This window comes from Panthera onca, chromosome A2, assembly GCF_046562875.1.
Source record: "Panthera onca isolate mPanOnc1 chromosome A2, mPanOnc1 haplotype 2, whole genome shotgun sequence".
In the NCBI taxonomy this organism is placed as follows: Eukaryota; Metazoa; Chordata; class Mammalia; order Carnivora; family Felidae; genus Panthera; species Panthera onca.
In genome coordinates, this window is record NC_138340.1 from 137,108,552 (window position 1) to 137,128,749 (window position 20,198).

A 20,198-nucleotide genomic window follows, 5' to 3' on the forward strand; every position below is an offset into this window, starting at 1 on the left:
TCAATGAACTCAGTAAAGTTGCAGAATACAAAATCACCATAACAAAAATCAATTTCATTTATTTTTTAATGTTTTTATTTACTTTTGAGAGAGAGAGAGAGAAAGAAAGAGTACATGAGTGGGAGAGGGCAGAGAGAGAGAGATGGGGACAAAGGATCCAAAGCCAGCTCCAAAGTCAGACGTTCAACTGACTGAGACAGCCAGGTGCCCAACAATTGCATTTCTATACACTAAAAACAAACTATACAAAAAAGGAGATTAAGAAAGAAATCCCAGAATGAATAAGTGACATGGATAAAAGGTACAACATAGGGAATATAACAATGGTGTTATAATAGTGCTATATGGTGACAGATGGTAACTACACTTGTGGTGAGCATAGCTGAAAATATAAACTCATCAAATCACTATATTGTACACCTGAAACTAATGTAACATTGTATGTCAACTATACTTCAACAAAAGAGAACAATAGCTATATAAAATATTTTTTAAAAAGCAAATAATCCCATTTATAATAATGTCAAAAAGAATGAAATTTTAGGAATTAACTTAGCCAAAGAAATGAAAGACTTGTATACTGAAATTATAAAACAAAAAATTCTGAAAAAAGAAAATTTAAAATGACACAGATAAAGGGAAAGACATTCTGTGCTCATGATTTGGAAGAGTTAATATTGTTAAAATGCCCATAATGCCCAAAGTGATCTACAGATTCAATGCAATTCCTCTTGAAATCTCGAAGTGTTCTTTACAAAGATAGAAAATCAGTCCTAAAGCTCATATAGAAATATGAAAGACCCTGAATAGCCAAAACAATCTTGAGTGAAAAGAACAAAACTGGAAATATCTACATCCTGATTTCAAAATACATTACAGAGCTGAAGTACTCAAAACAATATAGTACTGGCAGAAATACAAGCATAGAGACAGGTGGAACAGCCTGGAGAGTCAAGAAATCCACACATTTATGATCTGACAAGTGTGCCAAGAACATAGAATTGGGAAAGGGTCAACAAACGATGTTGGGAAAACTAGAAATCCACATACAAAAGAATGAGATTGGACCTTTATCTCACTTCATATACAAAAATCTACTCAAGGGGCGCCTGGGTGGCTCAGTCGGTTAAGCGGCCGACTTTGGCTCAGGTCATGATCTCGCGGTCTGTGAGTTAGAGCCCCGCGTCGGGCTCTGTGCTGACAGCTCGGAGCCTGGAACCTGTTTCAGATTCTGTGTCTCCCTCTCTCTGTCTCTCCCCCGTTCATGCTCTGTCTCTCTCTGTCTCAAAAATAAACGTTAAAAAAAATTAAAAAAGAATCTACTCAAAATGGATTAAAGACTTAAAGCTAAGACCTGAAAACGTAAAAACAACTAAAAGAAAACAAAGGAAAAATTTTTATCATGTTGATCTTGACAATATGTTTTTGGATATGATATCAAAAGCACAGGCAACAAAAGCAAAATTAGATAAGTGATATATCAAATTAAAAGGAATCTCTATAACAAGGGAAGCAATCAATAGAGTGAAAGGCAACCTATAAAATGGGAGAAAATATTTGCAAACTACATATCTGATAAGGAGTTAATAACCAACAAAATATACAAGGAACTAGAATACAGTGATTTAAAAAATGAGTATTGGACCTGAAGAGACATTTCTTAAAAGAAGATATACAAGTATATCATATACCAACAGGTATATGAAAATATTCTCAACCTCACTAATTATAAAAGTGGAAATTAAAATCAAAATGATATATCACTTCAGACTTATTGGAATGGCTATTACCAAAAAGACAAAAATAAGTGTTGGCAAGAATGTAGAATAAAGGGAAAACTTGTTCCGTATTGGTGGGAATGTAGATTGGTATAGTAATTATGGAAAAGAGTTTTGAGCTTCCCCCAAAATTAAAAATAGAACTACAATATGATCTAGCCATCTCACTTCTGGATATGTATTTCAAAGAAATGAAATCATTATCTTAAAGAGATGTCTGCATTCCCTTGTTCACTGCAACATTGTTCATAATAGCCAAGATATGGAAACAACTTAAATGTTTGTTGATGAATGAAAAGAAAATGTGAGATACACACACACATACACACACACACACACACACACACACACGCACGCACACACAGGAATATTGTTCAGCCTTAGAAAGGAAATCCTTCCATTTGCAACAAAATGGATGTATTTGGGGAACATGCTAAATGAAGTAAGCTCAACACAAAAAGAGAAATATTGCATAATTTCCCTTATATGTTGAATCTAAAATAGTCAAATTTATAAAAGCAGGGAGGAGAATGGTAGTTGCCATGAGCTAGGGTCGAGGGAAGTGGAGAGATATTGGTTAAAGTATACAAAGTTTCAGTTATACAGATGTATGAATTTTAGAGATCTAATGTACAGTATGGTAGCAGTAGCTAACAATACTATATTGTATACTTGAACTTTGCTAAGAGGGTAGGTCTTATTAAGTGTTTTCAACAGAAAAAAAAAGAGGGAGAAAAGGAAGTTGGATAGGGAGAGAAAAGGAGAGTAAAAGAAAAAGGAAGTAAGTAAGAAAGAAAATGATAACTATGTGAGGTTGTAGATATGTTAATTCACGTGATTGTGGCAATCATCTCCAATGTGTGTGTATATATATATATATATATATATATATATATATATCAAGATGTCATTTTAAATATGTACTTTTTTATGTTTTAATTATTCCTGAATAAAGCTGGAAAAGAATGCAATATAGACTCTTACAAGAGAAATTATAAAGTCTTTACTTTTTAATTAATTCATTTTTAAATTTATATCCAAGTTAGTTAGCATATAGTTCAGTAATTATTTCAGGAGTAGAATTCAGATATTCATCACCTACATATAACACCCAGTGCTCATAGCAACAAGTGTCTTAATAATGCCCCTTGCCCATTCCCCCACCCACAACCCCTTCAGCAACCCTCAGTTTGTTCCTATATTTGAGTCTCTTATGTTTTGTCCACTCCCTGTTTTTATATTATTTTTGCTTCCCTTCTCTTATGTTCATCTGTTTTGTATGTTAAATTCCATATATGAGTGAAGTCATATGATATTTGTCTTTCTCTGCCTAATTTCATTTATCATAATATACTCTAGTTCCATCCACATTGTTGCAAATGGCAGGATCTCATTCTTTTTTATTACCGAGTAATGCTCCATTGTGTGTGTGTGTGTGTGTGTGTGTGTGTGTGTGTGTGTGTATACACACAATGCATCTTCTTTATTCATCTGTCAATTGATATTTGTCATCTGTTGATGGATATTGGGCTCTTTCCATACTTTGGCTATTGTTGATACCACTGCTATAAACATTGGGGTATATGTGCCACTTCAAAAGAGCACACCTGTATCCTTTGGATTAAAAACCTAGTAGGGCAATTGCTGGGTCATAGGGCAGTTCTATTTTTAACTTTTTGAGGAACCTTCATACTGTTTTCCAGAGTGGCTGCACTAGTTTGCATTGCCACCAGCAGTACAAAAGGGTTTCTCTTTCTCCGCATCCTTGCCAACATCTGTTATTGCCTGAGTTGTTAATTTTAGCCATTCTGACTGGGGTGAGGTGATATCTCATTGTTGTTTTGATTTGTATGTCCCTGATGATGAGTGATGTTGAGCATTTTTTCATGTGTCTGTTAGCCATCAGGATGTCTTCTTTGGAAAAGTGTTTATTCACGGCTTTTGCCCATTTCTTCATTGGATTATTTGTTTTTTGGGTGTTGAGTTTGATAAGTTCTCTATAGATTTTGGAGACTAACCCTTTATCTAATATGTCATTTGCAAATATCTTCTCCCATTCTGTCTGTTGCCTTTTAGTTTTACCAATTGTTTCTTTTGCAGTGCAGAAGCTTTTTATCTTGATGAGGTCCCAATAGTTCCTTTTTTCCTTCTGTTTCCTTTGCCTCCAGAGACATGTTGAGTAAGAAGTTGCTGTGGCACAGGTCAAAGAGGTTTTTACCTGCTTTCTCCTCTGGATTTTGATGGCCTCTGTCATAGACTCTAAGTCTAAAGTTTTCTCTTGGCCAGCAAGAGAGCAGGATGCAGGATCAAAAGCAAGAGATGGCTAATATCCACAAAAAGACAAGAGCCCCGAATAAGGGTCCTTGCCCCGTTTTTATTAGGATCAGAAGACTTACAAACATGGTGACAGATGTGCACAAAGAGACAATGAAATTGTGAACATTAATTTGGGGACGTGAGGGAAGGGGGTCTTGAAGGTATTCATAGTTAGGGGTTCGGGTTAATACAAAACACAATCCTGGTGCTGGGCAGTTGGGCAGAAGGTTGTTTACAGCGGACATGAGGCACCACCTCTGTTTATCTTAGCTAGCCTAGGGGATGAGACAGATAGGACACGTGACCTCAGGGTTAATAAGGCACCTTTTCTTTTGTTAATCAGCTCCGCTCTGGGCAGCATCACCCGCAGTGCAGTGGTCTATAGTCCTATTTACCTGTTTACCTACCTTGGTCCTTCCCTCCTGAGAAAGCAGCTTTCTGCTATAGTACTAAATTGACATGCATTTTCACTCTGAATGTCTCATCTTGCTTACCTCATATACCTTTGTATTGGGAGATTTTGCCCCCTCCCTATTCTGGGTGCCTTTGCACCACCTGTCTATTCTGGGTGACTTTACTCCCCCACCCCATCCTGGGTGTCTTTGCACCTCCCTGCTGTATCTTAGGGTCCTGATCTTGTATACCCAAACTTGGGTATAAACATCCTATGGCTTTGTACTTCTTTTTGCCTTGTTAACCCATTGGTGTAAGCCCAGGGGATTCCTAAGCTTATTCCCCACAGGCTTGCTGTCTTACGTTTAGGTCTTTCATCCGTTTGAGTTTATTTTTATATATGGTGTAAGAAAGTGGTCCAGGTTCTTTCTTCTGAACGTTGCTGTCCAGTTTTTCCATCATCATTTGCTGAAGAGATTCTCTTTGTTCCATTGGGTATTATTTTCTGCTTTATCAAAGATTAGTTGGCCATACATTTATGGGCCCATTTCTGGGTTCTCTATTCTGTTTTATTGACCTAAGTGTCTGTTTTTGTGCCAGTACCATACTGTCTTGATGATTATAGCTTTGTAATGCATCTTGAAGTCTGGAATTGTGATGCTTCCAGCTTTGGTGTTCTTTTTCAGGATTGTTTTGGCTATTCGGCATCTTTTCTGGTTCCATACAAATTTTAGGATTGTTTGTTTTAGCTCGGTGATGAATGCTGGTGTTACTTAATAGGGATTGCATTGAACATGTAGATCGCTTTGGGTAGTATCAACATTTTAACAATATTTGTTCTTCCAATCCATAAGTATGGAATATTTTTCCATTTTTTTGTATCTTCTCCAATTTCTTTCATAAGTTTTCTATAGTCTTTCAGTGTATAGATTTTTCACCTCTTTGGTTAGGCTTATTCCTAGGCATTTTATGTTTTTTAGGTGCAGTTGTAAATGAGATCAAAGGCATTTAACAAAATGCAGCATCCTTTCTTGATTAAAACCCCTTGAGAAAGTAGGGACAGAAGGATCATACCTCAGGATCATAAAGCTATTTGTGAAAGACCCACCACTAATATCATCCTCAATGGAGAAAAACTGAGAGCTTTCCCCCTAAGGCCAAGAACACAACAAGGATGTCCACTATCATCACTGTTATTCAGCCTGATATTGGGGGACATAACCTCAGCAATCAGACAACACAGAACTAAAAGGCATCCAAATCAACAAGAAGGAAGTAAAACTTTCATTCTTCACAGACGACATGATAGTATATATGGAAAACCCAAAATATTCCACCAAAAAATGCTAGAGCTGATGCATGAATTCAAAGTTGCAAGATATAAAATCAATGCACGGAAATTGATTGTATTTCCATACACCAATAAAGAAGCAGCAGAAAGAGAAGTCTCTACTTTTTGATAACCTGTTTCCTTTAAGTAGTATAAATATAATTAGCCAATTAAGTTCTCAAATAAAACCATTACTACATAAGTTTTCCATATCAGCTTAAATTCATGGCTGCAAAGCTTTCATCAAATAGTAACTTTCTCAATAGAACTGTTCACTTGGGAGAAAGGTTTTACTTATCCTTTTAGAGTTATACTGTGATTTATGCTTGAGAAGAGTATGTTCTATAAATATTCAATCTCACATTTTCTCCTAATCATTTATATACAAGCATAGAAAATTCAACTCCTTCAATTCATTTTATTTAATGATGTAAATATATATTCTCTGGCGGTAGCAATGTTTTTTTTGGATTTTTACAACATGATTTTTTTTCTGTAGAATTTTACTTGATCCCTCATCCAAACATTTTCCTTTCTCTGAATGAGAACTGACAAGTAGGAGAAAACAGATGAGCTTGACAAATTACTTTTGCTTTTGTTAAGTTTTTTGTTAACAGAGGACTTTAAATAAAACCATAAAGGAAGTTTCTATAGTTTTCTTTGCAGAAAGGAATTTACTCTATTCTGAGTAAATAGGCTAATGGTTAATTTGCCTTACATGTAATAACATGAATGAGATGTTATACTACTTCTCTGTATTATCTGAAATGCCACAGTGAATTGGGGATGGAAAATAAATATAACTTATGGAATCTTCACTCTTCCATTGGGTTGGACACACAAGTTGCTTTGAACAATGGAAATATCAGAGATGACACAGGAGAAGACTTGAACAGAGTTTGCTCCTTGGGACTTGAATTCTCTTGCTGTGCTTGGAGCCCTAAGACTGTGCTGTGACTAACCTAAACAAGACCTCTGGAAGACTTGGAGTCAAATAGAGGAGAACCAAGGAATTCCTGCTAGGGACTATGTAACTACCTGTTAGTTAGGCCATCCTATATCACATAGTCACTTGCCCATCTTTCAGTTGACAGCAAACACAAGGGAGAATCCTACATTAGCTCATCTTGCAAGACGAAACCCACCTATAGACTTATGGACTGGTTTAAAAAGGTTATATTGCTTAAAATTACATTGTATTGCACAATAAAAAGTGAGTGATACATTCACTAATGTAAGTTAGGTGAAAAAAAATGATTTTTAAAGAAGACGAGCCAAATAATCTACAACTATGAAATACGTAATTTGCAAGGGGGCACTTCGGTCCATGGGTTAAAAAATCTAGAAAGTTTTTATATCAGGGAAAAAAAATCTACTTAGTCCTATAGAAAGTTTTTTTTTAATGTTCACTTATTTTTGAGAGAGACAGAGACAGAGCACAAGCAGGGGAGGGAAAGAGAGAGAGGGAGACACAGATCCAAAGCAGGCTCCAGGCTCTGAGAGAGATGTCAGCACAGAGCCCAACAGGGGGCTCAAACTCACAAACCATGAGATCATCATGATCTCATGATCTCATGACATCACCTCAGCCTAAATCAAATACTTAACCAGCTGAGCCACCCAGGTGCCCCATAGAAAGTTTAAACCAAAATAGCAAGTTTAATGTCTTGTCCAAAATAACTTCATTATATTATGTAACCAGGAAATTTAACTTAAATCAAGCTAACTAGCAAATTCAGTTTTTTGTCACTGTTGAAATCATGAGGGATGATGCTAAGAATCACTGCAATCTATTACAAAATAAAAACATTTTAGAATATTTGTGTTTACTAAATACTTACACTTTTTCCAGCTTTATTGCATTATAATTGATATAAAACATTGTATAAACTTTAGGTGTACAGTGCATTGATTTGATACATATATATATATGTTGCAATATGAATACCACCATATGTTACCTAACAGTTTCATTACATCATGTGATTACCTTTGTGTGTGTTGTGAGAACATTCACATTTTTTTAAAAAAAATTAATGTTTTTATTTCTGAGAGAGAGAGAGAGAGGACACAGAGAGAGTGCGGGAGGGGCAGAGAGAGAGGGAGACACAGAATTCGAAGCAGGCTGCAGCCCCCGAGCTGTCAGTACAGACCCCGACGCGGTGTCCGAACTCACCGGCAGTGAGATCATGACCTGAGCTGAAGTCGGACCCTTAACCGACTGAGCCACACAGACGCCCCTGAACATTCACATTTTAAATATACCTCAGAGTGGCTCTACTTTACACAGTAAATTATATACAATATACCGTATCTTTTCTCATCTGCGTTTTCTTTATTTCATTGTTTTTAAAAAAAATCACCTTATTTCTAACCTTATACTAGTAATTATGATTTAGGAACAAAAACAACAAAAATTACAAGAATTATTAAATTGTAATTGACTTGTTAAAATAATTTTATTTAACATAATGTTTCCTTCACAATGTTGTATCATTGTTTCTTGGATGACCTTACACTTTTTGCCTCAACAAAAGGGAGAAAACTGACAGAAAATTCTAGATGTCTATAAATTTTTGTACAAGCTAAGGGGAATAAACTTTTGTATCCAATTTAGCATCTGTTAGAAAGATCCATTTTTTTATTTTTCTTTTAACTTCTTGTCTTAGAATAAAATAGGTTAGGTGAGTAGAACATTTATTGATAATAACATGCAAATAATGATTTTTTGCCCCATACTTTAAATTCTACTTAAATCTCTTCTTTAGGCAAGGAAATCATGAAGAGATTTTTACCATATCTTCAAATTTATATTTCATAGAATGGACTTAACGTTATTTTCATTCTCTGTGAAAATGAAAGAAACAGTGATTTTTGAACTCTTGCAACACTCACTGTGTTCTTGACCATATTCTATAACCTTAGGTGCCCTTCCTCCATCAGCCAACCAACTTGAGCCTGACTACCTTCTTTATTTTACATGTGGCTCACATGTAAGCCAGGCAACTTGAGCCTGACTACCTTCTTTATTTTACATGTGGCTCACCCAAAAAATCAAAACCTGGAAGAACAAGCTATATTCACCCATATATTCATTTTCTTCCATGCCACTGAAAGCTGATTAAGCCAACCCACCTCTTCTGAATTTTCTAGCAGACAATTGGACATTTAAGCTTCCTAAATTCCAAGGACATGTGCTACTTTATATTAATAATTCTCTTGTGCCCCACTCAAGAAGCAGCCTGGAGTTAATATAAGAGTTTCTGAAGCTTATCAATCATTGACCCAGGGTCAGTATTCAGATCTTCTGTCTTGGAGATTACTATTCCTGCTATCTCAAAGAGTTCTTTCGGGGCTATCTGAGTTGGATTGGAGGTAGAGTTGAGTGCAGGAATGGAGAGAGAAAGAAAAATGCTTAGCATTCTCAATTCATATAAATCAATGGATAGAACTCTTGTTAGATCTTTAGCTTTCTCTGGGCTACATGTGGGTGATGATTGCTTAGCCAATTTACATACCTTTTAATAAATCTTGTATAAGTGTGAATTGCAAATTCCTGTTGGTTAAACTACAAAAATTTCCACTTAGTATTTTTTAGTGAAATTGCTAGCTCACATTAGATGTTCAATAAATGTAGATGCAATGATCATATTATTAGCAGTTGGAACTAAAAAAGTAAATATGTGTATTGGAAAGAAGACGTAATTTAAATTAGAATTACTGATTTCTGCTTATGGATCTAGATTCTTGATCTTGGTCAAGTCAACAAACTTCTTGTCTCATTTGATAGATATAAATACATATATATCATATATTAACTCTGTTTCCTTCCACTTATAATTACCTATAATTCTACACACTATTTAGTCAATATAAAATAACTTTTGAATTTAATTAACTATATGCTCAAACAGAAATGTAAAAATAGCTTTATTTTGACTTTCGTCACCAAAAATGGGGATATAATCACTACAGATGAATGCAGATTTAAATCTCATGAAGACAGTAATATACTCTCAAGGGAATTTCAAGCATATTCATTCATCTTCTTTAGGTCTGAGTTTGTTGGGCATAGAAAACCCACTTGGATACATACCAAAGAACAATTTACTTAACCCTGATTACATATCAAGCCTTAAATGTTTAATTCTACAGCTGGGTATTGATATTTGAGGTACCACAGTTAGAATGCCATGTTAGGAATTGAGACCAAGAAAAATAAATAAATACATGAGATAAGCCACATTTCCATCTTTGTCTCATTTAAATTAAAGGGATTTCATATATCTTCTAACAATATTTCATATTCAATAAACCTTGACAATAGTTGTGCTTCTGCAGCCTTTGAAGTCAGAGGTAAAGCTGAAAGCAGAAATCCATTAAGTTAAGCCTATTGCATTTCCGAAAATTGACACAATTAGAATTTTCCTAGGGTGGCTGATCAAATGGAACCATTGTTGAATCTGTCAGACAGACCTGAACAGGTCAGATACTATATTTATAGATATTGACTTTTAATATAACCTGAAGGGAAACATCCATATCTTCTTCACATGACTCAGTATCACTTCTGAAAAAGTCATCAGTCTTCCTATTTTTTTTTAATGTTTATTTATTTTTGAGAGAGAGAGAGTGGGAATGAGAGAGAGAGGGAGAGAGCAAGAGCAGAGGAGGGACAGGGAGAGAGGGAGACACAGAATCCAAAGCAGGCTCCAGTTTCCAAGCTGTCAGCACAGAGCCCAACATGGGGCTTGAACCCACAAGCCGTGAGATCATGACCTGAGCCAAAGTCGGATGCCCAACCCACTGAGCCACCCAGGTGCCCCTCATTTGTCCTCTTATTGTGAATATAAATTTAGAGCATTATCAGGAAATATGATCAGATTTTCGTTAATTAATATGGAATACTTTCCAAAAGTAAGATAGTGACTAAAATAGATTTTAAGAAATGCATCTGGGGGTGCCTGGGTGGCTCAGTCTGTTAAGCGTCTGACTCTAGATTTTGGCTCAGGTCATGATCTCATGGTTTGTTTGAGCCTGACATTGGACTCCTCACTGACAGTATGGAGCCTACTTGGGATTGTCTCTCTCCTTCTCTCTGTACCACTTCCCTGCTTGCTCTCTCTCTCTTAAAGTAAATAAACTTAAAAAAAAAAAAAAGAAGTTGGCCCCTTAAAAGAAAAAAAAAAAAAAAAAAAAGAAAAAATGCATCTGTGTAAGAAATGTAAACACCCACATTCTATTAAAACAAAAAACAACTCTGGTCCATTTCAGTGATCTGTTCAAAAGGAAAAAGAGAGAGAGAGAGGGAAACCAAGAAACAGACTCTTAACTATAGAGAACAAACTGATGGTTTGTGAAGAGAATATGTGAAGGGAATTAAGAGTATACTTACCAGGGGAGCCTGGATGGCTTGGTCAGTTAAGTGTTCAACTTCAGCTCAGGTCATGATTTCATGGTTTGTGAGTTTGAGCCATGCATTAAAGCTCAGTGTTGAAGGCTCAGAGCCTGGAGCCTGCTTTGGATTCTGTGTCTCCCTCTCTCTCTCTGCCCTGCCCTGCTCACACTCTGTCTCTGTCTCTCAAAAAGTGAATAAACGTTAAAATATGTTAAAGTAAAGTATATTTATCATGATGAGCACTGAGTAATATATAGAATTGTGAAATTACTGTACGGTACACCTGAAACTAATATAACACTGTTCATTAATGACACTGGAGTTAACATAAACAACTTAATAAAATTTTAAAAATAAAAGTAAAAAAAATTAAAAAAGTTATTATTAAAAAGTAATAAACTGTGGTACAGCCACACAACGGTATTCCAACAAACACAGAATAACAAACTATGGTATATACAATAACTCGGATAAGTCTCAAAGGTATTATACTAAGTACAAAGTTCCAGCCTTACAAGGTTACATACTTTATAATTCCATGTATGTAATGTTCTCCAATAAAAAACCAAAACTTATCTGAGGGAGAACAGATTGATGGTTGCCAGGGTTAGGTGGGCAGGTGCCAGTATAAAGGGATAACATGAGGTAATTTGGGGGATGTTGGAACTTACACTGTATCATGACTGCTGGTGGTTACTTGAATCTATACATATTTTAAAATTCACGGACCTATATGCAAAAAAGAGCTAATTTTGCCATATGAGAATTTAAAAATAAACAGCATTTCTAAGAAAAAAAAATTGAGCAATGTACCCAAGTAAAAGTCAGACTTCTTACACTGTTTTATAAAAATTCTCTCCAAACAAAAATCAAAATACCATGAAATACACTTCTTATTAAAATTTAATATAAAATTCCAGACAAGCCATTCTTATTTTTATTCAGGGTGTCATAATGTCATCATAGGAATTGAATTTGAGACACAGTTTGAACATTAAAAAAAGTCTTAGCTTTCAAAAGTCCTAGGAGAAGAAGGCCGTGTGGGTGACCTCATTATTCAGTTTTAAATTTAGCAAAGGAGATACTGACAGAGGAACAAGGACTATGGGTAGAAGTGGCAGCAGGTGGAAGGCAGAAGCTTTTGGAAAGAATAGACTGTCATCACAGCGAAGAGCTCAAAATTAGAGGGCCATAGTGAACATTTGAGTACTCTAGAGGTTTTTGTATATTTTTTTCTGAATAACAGTGTCTACAGTCTTTCTCCTGCTTTCCATAGAAAGCATTTTTTTTTAAATGTATCCAAGTTAGACTTACCAATTACAGTGAAACTAGAGTGATTTGTTAAAAAATTAAAAGACACATTTTAAAAACAAAATCTAGGTTTGATTTATGTCATTGCTATACTTGCAAAATTTTATTATTCATGTATTAAAATTTAAAAAACACAGTATATGAAACATCCAGATGCTATGAAAAATAATAAATAAAATGACTTTGATCTTTTTGTAACAACCCAAATTGATATACTATCATCTTGTTTAAATACTTTATTATTTTTTTTTATTTTATTCCCCACCTCCAAATTCCTTTTGGAAGAGTATAATGCATACTATTCCATTTTGCCAATGTAAAGCCTAACACTAAGAATTTAAATGATTTCAGAAAAAAAAAAAGAAATTCTGGACAAAGACCACACAACTAGACTGTTCTTACAGATCTTATTCATTCTAATAGACATCATCATCTTCTCATATGGACTTATTCAATATGGCATTAAAGTTAAATATTTATAGTTATATGTCTGCACACAAATGGCTTCTTGGGCTGCATTAAAATTTAGACTCTTTCCTTTCACAGTTTGCATTAAAATTGAAACTGATCTCCAATTATATGTAAGAACTTTAGGTAAAAAATGGATATACATTAGAACTTCATAACATACAATGTGATATGTATATTTAATGCAAACTATTACAGTTTTCTGGAAGTTAGGTGTTTGTGCACCACATTTTGTTTTGACTATAGACATACATCCAGGGGAAGTGGTTATTTGTGAGTTTGCCCCCTGAGCATAGCACTGTGTTGGTACACAGTATATATCTAATAATACTGCTGGAGGAAATAAACATGTGAATACAAGAAAGAAATGATTTGCCAGTTAACAGGCACTTTAGTGTTTTCTGCACACACAATCAGAAGGAATAAAAGGAGAAATGTTTCAAAATAAGACTGTAACCATCCAAATGAGTGGCAACCAACATCTGGAACTGAGTTCATATGAAAGTGTTCATGAAGTGGTTAACTAGAAATATTCAGAAGTTTAGTAACCAATAGGAACATTGCATCCTGTGAAATGTAATGAAACAATTTACATCAATGTGATGAAGAAATTTAGATTCTTTATATCAGTGAAATGAAGAGATTTACATTCTTTTAAACAGGCAAGGCTTTTTCAGGTTTCAGATAATCTGGAAGCAGCTTGTTTCCTGATAATATCACCGACCCACCCCAAAACAAAATAGAAAGATAATATGAAAAGTAAGAGATTTAAGAAAGGGGGGGGGCAGAGTGAGCATATTGTATTATAGCAGCAGTTCTTATTAAGTCGATGTAGCTCTTGCCATTTTGCCAATTTTTTTTTTTTGAAAACAAGATTCTTTAAATTCAGCATTTCATAGATCTGTGCAAATTGGAATGGCAATATATAGATAAAAAAAGAATTACAGGGGTGCTGGGTGGCTCAGTCAGTTAAACGTCAGACTCTTGACTTCCCGTCAGGTCATGATCTCACAGTTTGTGGGTTTGAGCCCCATGTCGGGCTCTGTGCTGATGGCTCAGAGCCTGGAGCCTGCTTCGGATTCTGTCTCCCCCTCTCTCTACCCCTCCCCCACTCATGCTCTGTCTCTGTCTCTGTGTCTCTCAAAAATGAATACATGTTAAAATTTTTTTTTAAATTACAGAGTATTCTGTAGACATGGAAGTTAAGAATTCCTTGAAAGTGGTATTATAAGTCTAGATATGAAAATAGATCATCACAACATAGTTTCTTACAACATCTTCAAAAAGAATAAGTGAAAACCAGGAAAAATAAATTTATCTGGCTAAGACACTTACAAGTTCCAAACCTGAGGAGTAATGGTAAATTACCACCACCACCATGAGAGACGCTGGGATTACTGAAATCAAAAGAGCGTAAGTGACTTCCAGAATGATTGATTTAGCAAATCCTGTCCCAAAAGAACAATGGCAACTGGACAGAATCATTCAAACAACCATTTAAAGACTTGGGAAATTGAAAAAAGTCATAAGACAGATGACTTACTTAAGAAAATGTACTGATCAACAGGAAGAAAAGTGGAAGTGTATGGTGTTTTTATCTGGCCTACTTCCAATACTTCTATCCCTGGATCTTCAATACAGACGTTTTAGTAGGGTGGGGCAGTCAGAGAGGACTGGTAGCATAAGGAAATGGCTTTAATGGGATCAAATGTGAAAAATTTTATTTTCAGAAGTATTATCAAAAACGATAACAACTCCAATGGCAAATAATCAGGGTAGATCAACATAATAACTATACCAATATTTCTTTACCAATTGGGGCAAAAAATAGAATCACAAATCATGAATCTGGAAGGGAAATCAGGATAAAGAGAGCCAAATACTGTCTGAAGATTCAACCTATCCCTGTTTGTATGGAAAGCTAGTGCATGCACAAAGTTAAACTCATGCCCAAGAGAGACCATTAAGCAGTACATCTGTGGGTAATTGTATATCCTTGGTGAACAAAGTAAATAGTGCCTGCAAAACATTTCTAAAGTCCCTTTTAATTTTTCACACATTCCCTAACTTATACACAGCCCTGCTGGCCAATGGTGAAACACTGGTTCAAGATGTTAAAACAAGATTTCTGTCGAATCATTGGCTGACAGCTGAGCAACACTGATCAAGCAACAACCCTAAGGAAGACTGGTTAGAATATAATATGATTGAAAGGAAAAAAATTATCAGAGGCAAACTGTGAGGGTAGTAGACTATACACAATTGGGCAAGGCAAGTCACTAAGGAAACAAACAACTATAAAAAGACCAACAACAAGCACCACCCTGGAATGGAAAATCAGAGTCAATATTTGTTTTGATATGTTCTCTCAAATGCCCAGTTTTCAATAATAACAATAACAAAGATTAGATGTACAAAAGGAGAAACAGGAAATTTTAACCCATGGACAGGAAAAAAAAAAGAAATCAATGAAAAATTGTCTGAGGGGGTCTCATATGTTGAACTTAAGAGGGAGTTATAAGTATCTTCAAAGAACTAAAATAAACCATGATTAAATAACTAGAAGGATGTGCAACAATGATTACTCAATCAAATAGAAAATAATCAATACAGATAAACATTTTAAAAACAAAGCCAAATGGATACCCTGGGTTAAACAATTACAATGACTGAAAATATAAATTTACTAGAGAAGATTTAAGATGGCAGAAGAATGACTCAATGAGCTTGAGTATAGAGACTATCCTATATGAAGAAAAGAAAGGAAAAAAGAATGGAGGATAGTGAGTGGGAAATCATAGACCTAAAAGACATCAATGAATACACCAGCATACACCTAATGAAGAGAAAGATGGAAGAAGAAGTGGAAGCAGAAAATTCCCAAATTTGATGAAAATAATTTATCTGTACTTCCAATAAGCCCAACAAACTTCAGGTAGTATAAAATGATTTCCAAGTAGACTCATCACAGTCATGTGGTAAGGCAAAAAATAGGAGCAAAAGAAAATTAAAATCCTTACAAGCAAGAAAAACACAAGATTAATAGCTGCTCAGAAATAACAATGGAAACCAGGAGACAGTGACATGGAATATTCCAAGTGATGAAAAAAGGGAAAGCATACCAACCAATATTTCCATATCTAGTGTAACTATCCTTCAAACGTGAAATAAAGGCATCCCTAGATAAGCAGAGTGAGAGAATTCTTTCATGATGGACTATTCTGGAAGAAATGCTATCAGAAATTTTTCCAGATAAAATAAAATGACACTGGATGGCAAATCAAATCCTCTCAAAGAAAGAAAGATCACTTATAAATGTAATTATGTAGACAATTATGAGGCAATATATTATTTTCTTTTAAGAAATTTAAAAGAAAATTGCATAAAGGAAAATTGCATAAAAATAATTATAAAATTATATTTTGGGCTTATAAAGAAAATACTGCCCGACAGCAGTAACTCATAACCACAAGAAGAAAAGAAGACTACTAGAAATAGTAATTATGTACAGTTCTATAAATGATGATAAGTGTATTTTCTCCTTTCTGAAATCATTTCATATCTGAACTAATAAAGACATAAAAACATATGTGTGTGTATGTATATGTGTGTATACATATATACACACACACATACACACACAACACACACACACACACACACACACACACACACACACAAACATATGTAGTGACCACCCTCCTAGGACTATCATTTTCAAATACATTACTTCCATATGTATTATAGACATTATAGTCATGTACATGCATAGTTTATATTTATAGAACATATTTTATAGAGCCCTAAAGCAAACACCAAAGAAAGCAATTCAAAACTAGAGTAAAAAAAAAAAAAAACTGAAACATAAAAAACATTAATGATACACTAAAAATACCCACTTAGTGTAAAAAAACTGGGAATCTGGCATAAAAGAGACAGAAGACATGAGATTATGTTATGTATGATATGTACGTAATGTAACTTATATATGCATAATGTATATATATTTCTTAATATGTAATGTATATATTTTTTATTAATAAAATAGCAGGCATTATCCAACCATATCAGTCACAACATTAAATGTAAATAGAATAATATGGGGCACCTGGGTGACACAGTAGGTTAAGCATCTGACTTCATTCAGCTCAGGTCATGATCTCACAGTTTGTGAGTTTGAGCCCCACGTGGAACTCTGTGCTGACAGTTCAGACCCTGGAGCCTGCTTCAGATTCTATGTCTCCCTCTCTCTCTGTCCCTCTCCTGCTTGCGCTCTGTCTCTCTCTGCCTTTAAAAAATAAATAAACATTATAAAAATAAATAAATGTGAATGGAGTAACACTCCAAATTAAATGCATAGTTGCCTGACTGAATAGAAGGCAAGATATAACTGCATACTGTTTAAAAGAAGCACACAGTTCACATATTTGATGACAAATAAATTGACAGTGAAAATATAGGAAAAATATACAAACAGTAACCATAAGAGACCGTCAGTGACTGCATTAATATCTGAAAAAAATAACTGTACTTTAGACAAAAAACAATTACTGAAAATCAAAGACATTTTATAATGTCTATATTAAGTTTAAACATATATATATCAAGTTTATATATATACTTGTTTATATATATATATATATATATATATATATATATATATATCAAGTTTATACCAAATGTTTAAGCATTTTATAATGTTTATAATGTCAGTTTATATCAAGCAGATATAAAAGTTATAAATATATGTGTGCACCTAACAAAAGAGACCCCAAATACATGAAGCAAAGCCTGATAGAATAGATTAGATATATAGGCAATTTAACAATAATACAAAAGCATAAATGACTCTCTACTAAAGAGTAAAACAAGTAGAAAAAAATGGTATTATATAGAAGACTTGAAAACATTATGAACTAAACAGACCTAAGTAATATCTATATAGAGCACTCTACCCAACAGTAGGAGAAAGCATACTCTTCTAAAGCTGATAAAGAACAGTCCCAATATAGAACATATGGTAAGCTGTAAAGCCTCAATAAGTGTAAAATCATTGAAATCATATGAAGTATGCTCTCTGAGCAAATCAGAGTTAAATTAGAAAGCCACAAAATAAGGAAGTTAGGGAATCCACATGTAAAAAATGGAAATTAACCAACACACATAAAAGTAATTTGGGGTTAAGGAGGAAATCACAGGGAATTTAGAAAATGTTGTGAGCTAAATGAAAACAAAGCCATAACATATCACAACAAATGGGGTGCAGCTAAAGGGATGCTATAGGAAAAATGTGTAGCTCAGTATCAGTGTGTAAGGCTGCTACACAAAATACCACAGGATGGTGGTTTAAATGCCAGAAGCTTATTTCCTCACAATTCTGGAGGCTGGAGATCCAGGATCACCAAATGTTGGCAGATTTGGTTTCTCCTGTGCCCTCTCTCATTGGCTTGCATATGCTTGTTTATTTGCTATTTTCATAGGGCCTTTCCTCTGTGCACATCTTCGGTGCACATCCTTTTCTTAAAGGGACACAGTCCTATTGGATTAGATCTCCCTCTTTATAATCTCATTTACTTTTAATGACCTCTTTAAAGATATCTCCAAATACAGACACACTATGTATTAGGTCTTCAACATATGAATTTTGGGGGAGATATAATTCAGTTCATAACAAGTTTTAAATACCTATAGTAAAAGCAAAGAACTAACTCAAATAAAAAAATCTCAATTGCAATCTTGAGAAATTAGTGAAAGAAGAGCTAAACCTAGTACAAGCAGGAAACCAAATATTGCAGATAAATATGAAAATCAATAAAATCAAAGAGTGAAAACCAATTAAGAAGAGTTACTACTTTTTAAAGATCAGCAAAGTTGAAAAACCTTAGACTGACAAAGTGAAAAGGAGAGAAGAAAAAAATACTAAAATCAAAATTTAAAAAGTAGGTATTACAATGAATGATAAAGGAATTAAAAGCATTATAACAGAATACTGTGAGCCACTCTGTCAACAAATAAGACAACTTAGATGAATTGAACATATTTCTAAAAAAAAGATACAAATTACTGAAACTTTTTTTCAAGAAAAAATATTGCAATACAGTCATAACAAGTAAATAAATTTAATTAGTAATTAAAAATCTCTCCACAAAATATCCTAGCCCCAGAAGAGTACATTGCTGAAATATACAAAACATTTAATGAAAAAAAAATGTCAGTCTTTCAAAAAAAAGATCTTAAAGAAAACAGAAGAGGAGCAAATACTTCCTGTACTGTTCTATTAAATCAATATTACCTTGATACCCTGATACCTGATACTTACAAAACCAAGACATCACAAGAAAAATAAAAGTAATACAGACAAATATCCCTGGTAAATATAGACAAACAGGAGCACCGGGGTGGCTTAGTAGGTTGGGCATCAGACTCTTGATTTCAGCTCAGGTCATGGTCCCAAGATCATGGGATGGAGCTGCGCGTCAGGCTCCGCAATGAGTGTGGAGCTTGCTTGGGATTCTTTCTCTCCCTCCCCTACCCTTCTCCCCCTCCCCTACCCTTCTCCCCCACTCACTCACTCTCTCTCTCTCTCAAAAATATTTTTAAAGATAAAAGACATACACACACACATATATAGACAATTCTATAAAATGATAGTAAATTGAATATAGCAATGTATATAACATTTTTTGAACCACTACCAAGTGATATTTATTCCAAGAAGTCAAATATGGTTTAACATAAAAGGTAATTTCACGCGTATACCATACTGCTCAAAAGAACGACAAAAGCCACATACATGGTCATCTCAAAAGATGAAGTAGCATTTGATAAATCCCAAACTTATTCAAAACAGGTTTCTCAACAAACTGGGAAAGAAAAAAAAAGGAACTTTTTAGTCAAGATAAAAACCATTTAGGGGAAAAACAAAACAAAACTAGAAATTAAAAAAACAACAGCAATCAGCTAGAGCTAATATCATACTTAAAAAACGGAATATTTTCCAGAAAAGAACGTGATGCTCTACTGTCTCACTGTCTCTATTTTATGCTGCTGGTTCTTGACAATGCAAAAAGGCAACACACACACACACAAAAACACCCATATAGGAAAGGAAAAAAAAAAAAAAGAAAAGAAAACTGTCACACCTCACAAATTACATGATCTATGGTTTTATATGACTACTTTCATGGGATAGAAGAAAAGATTC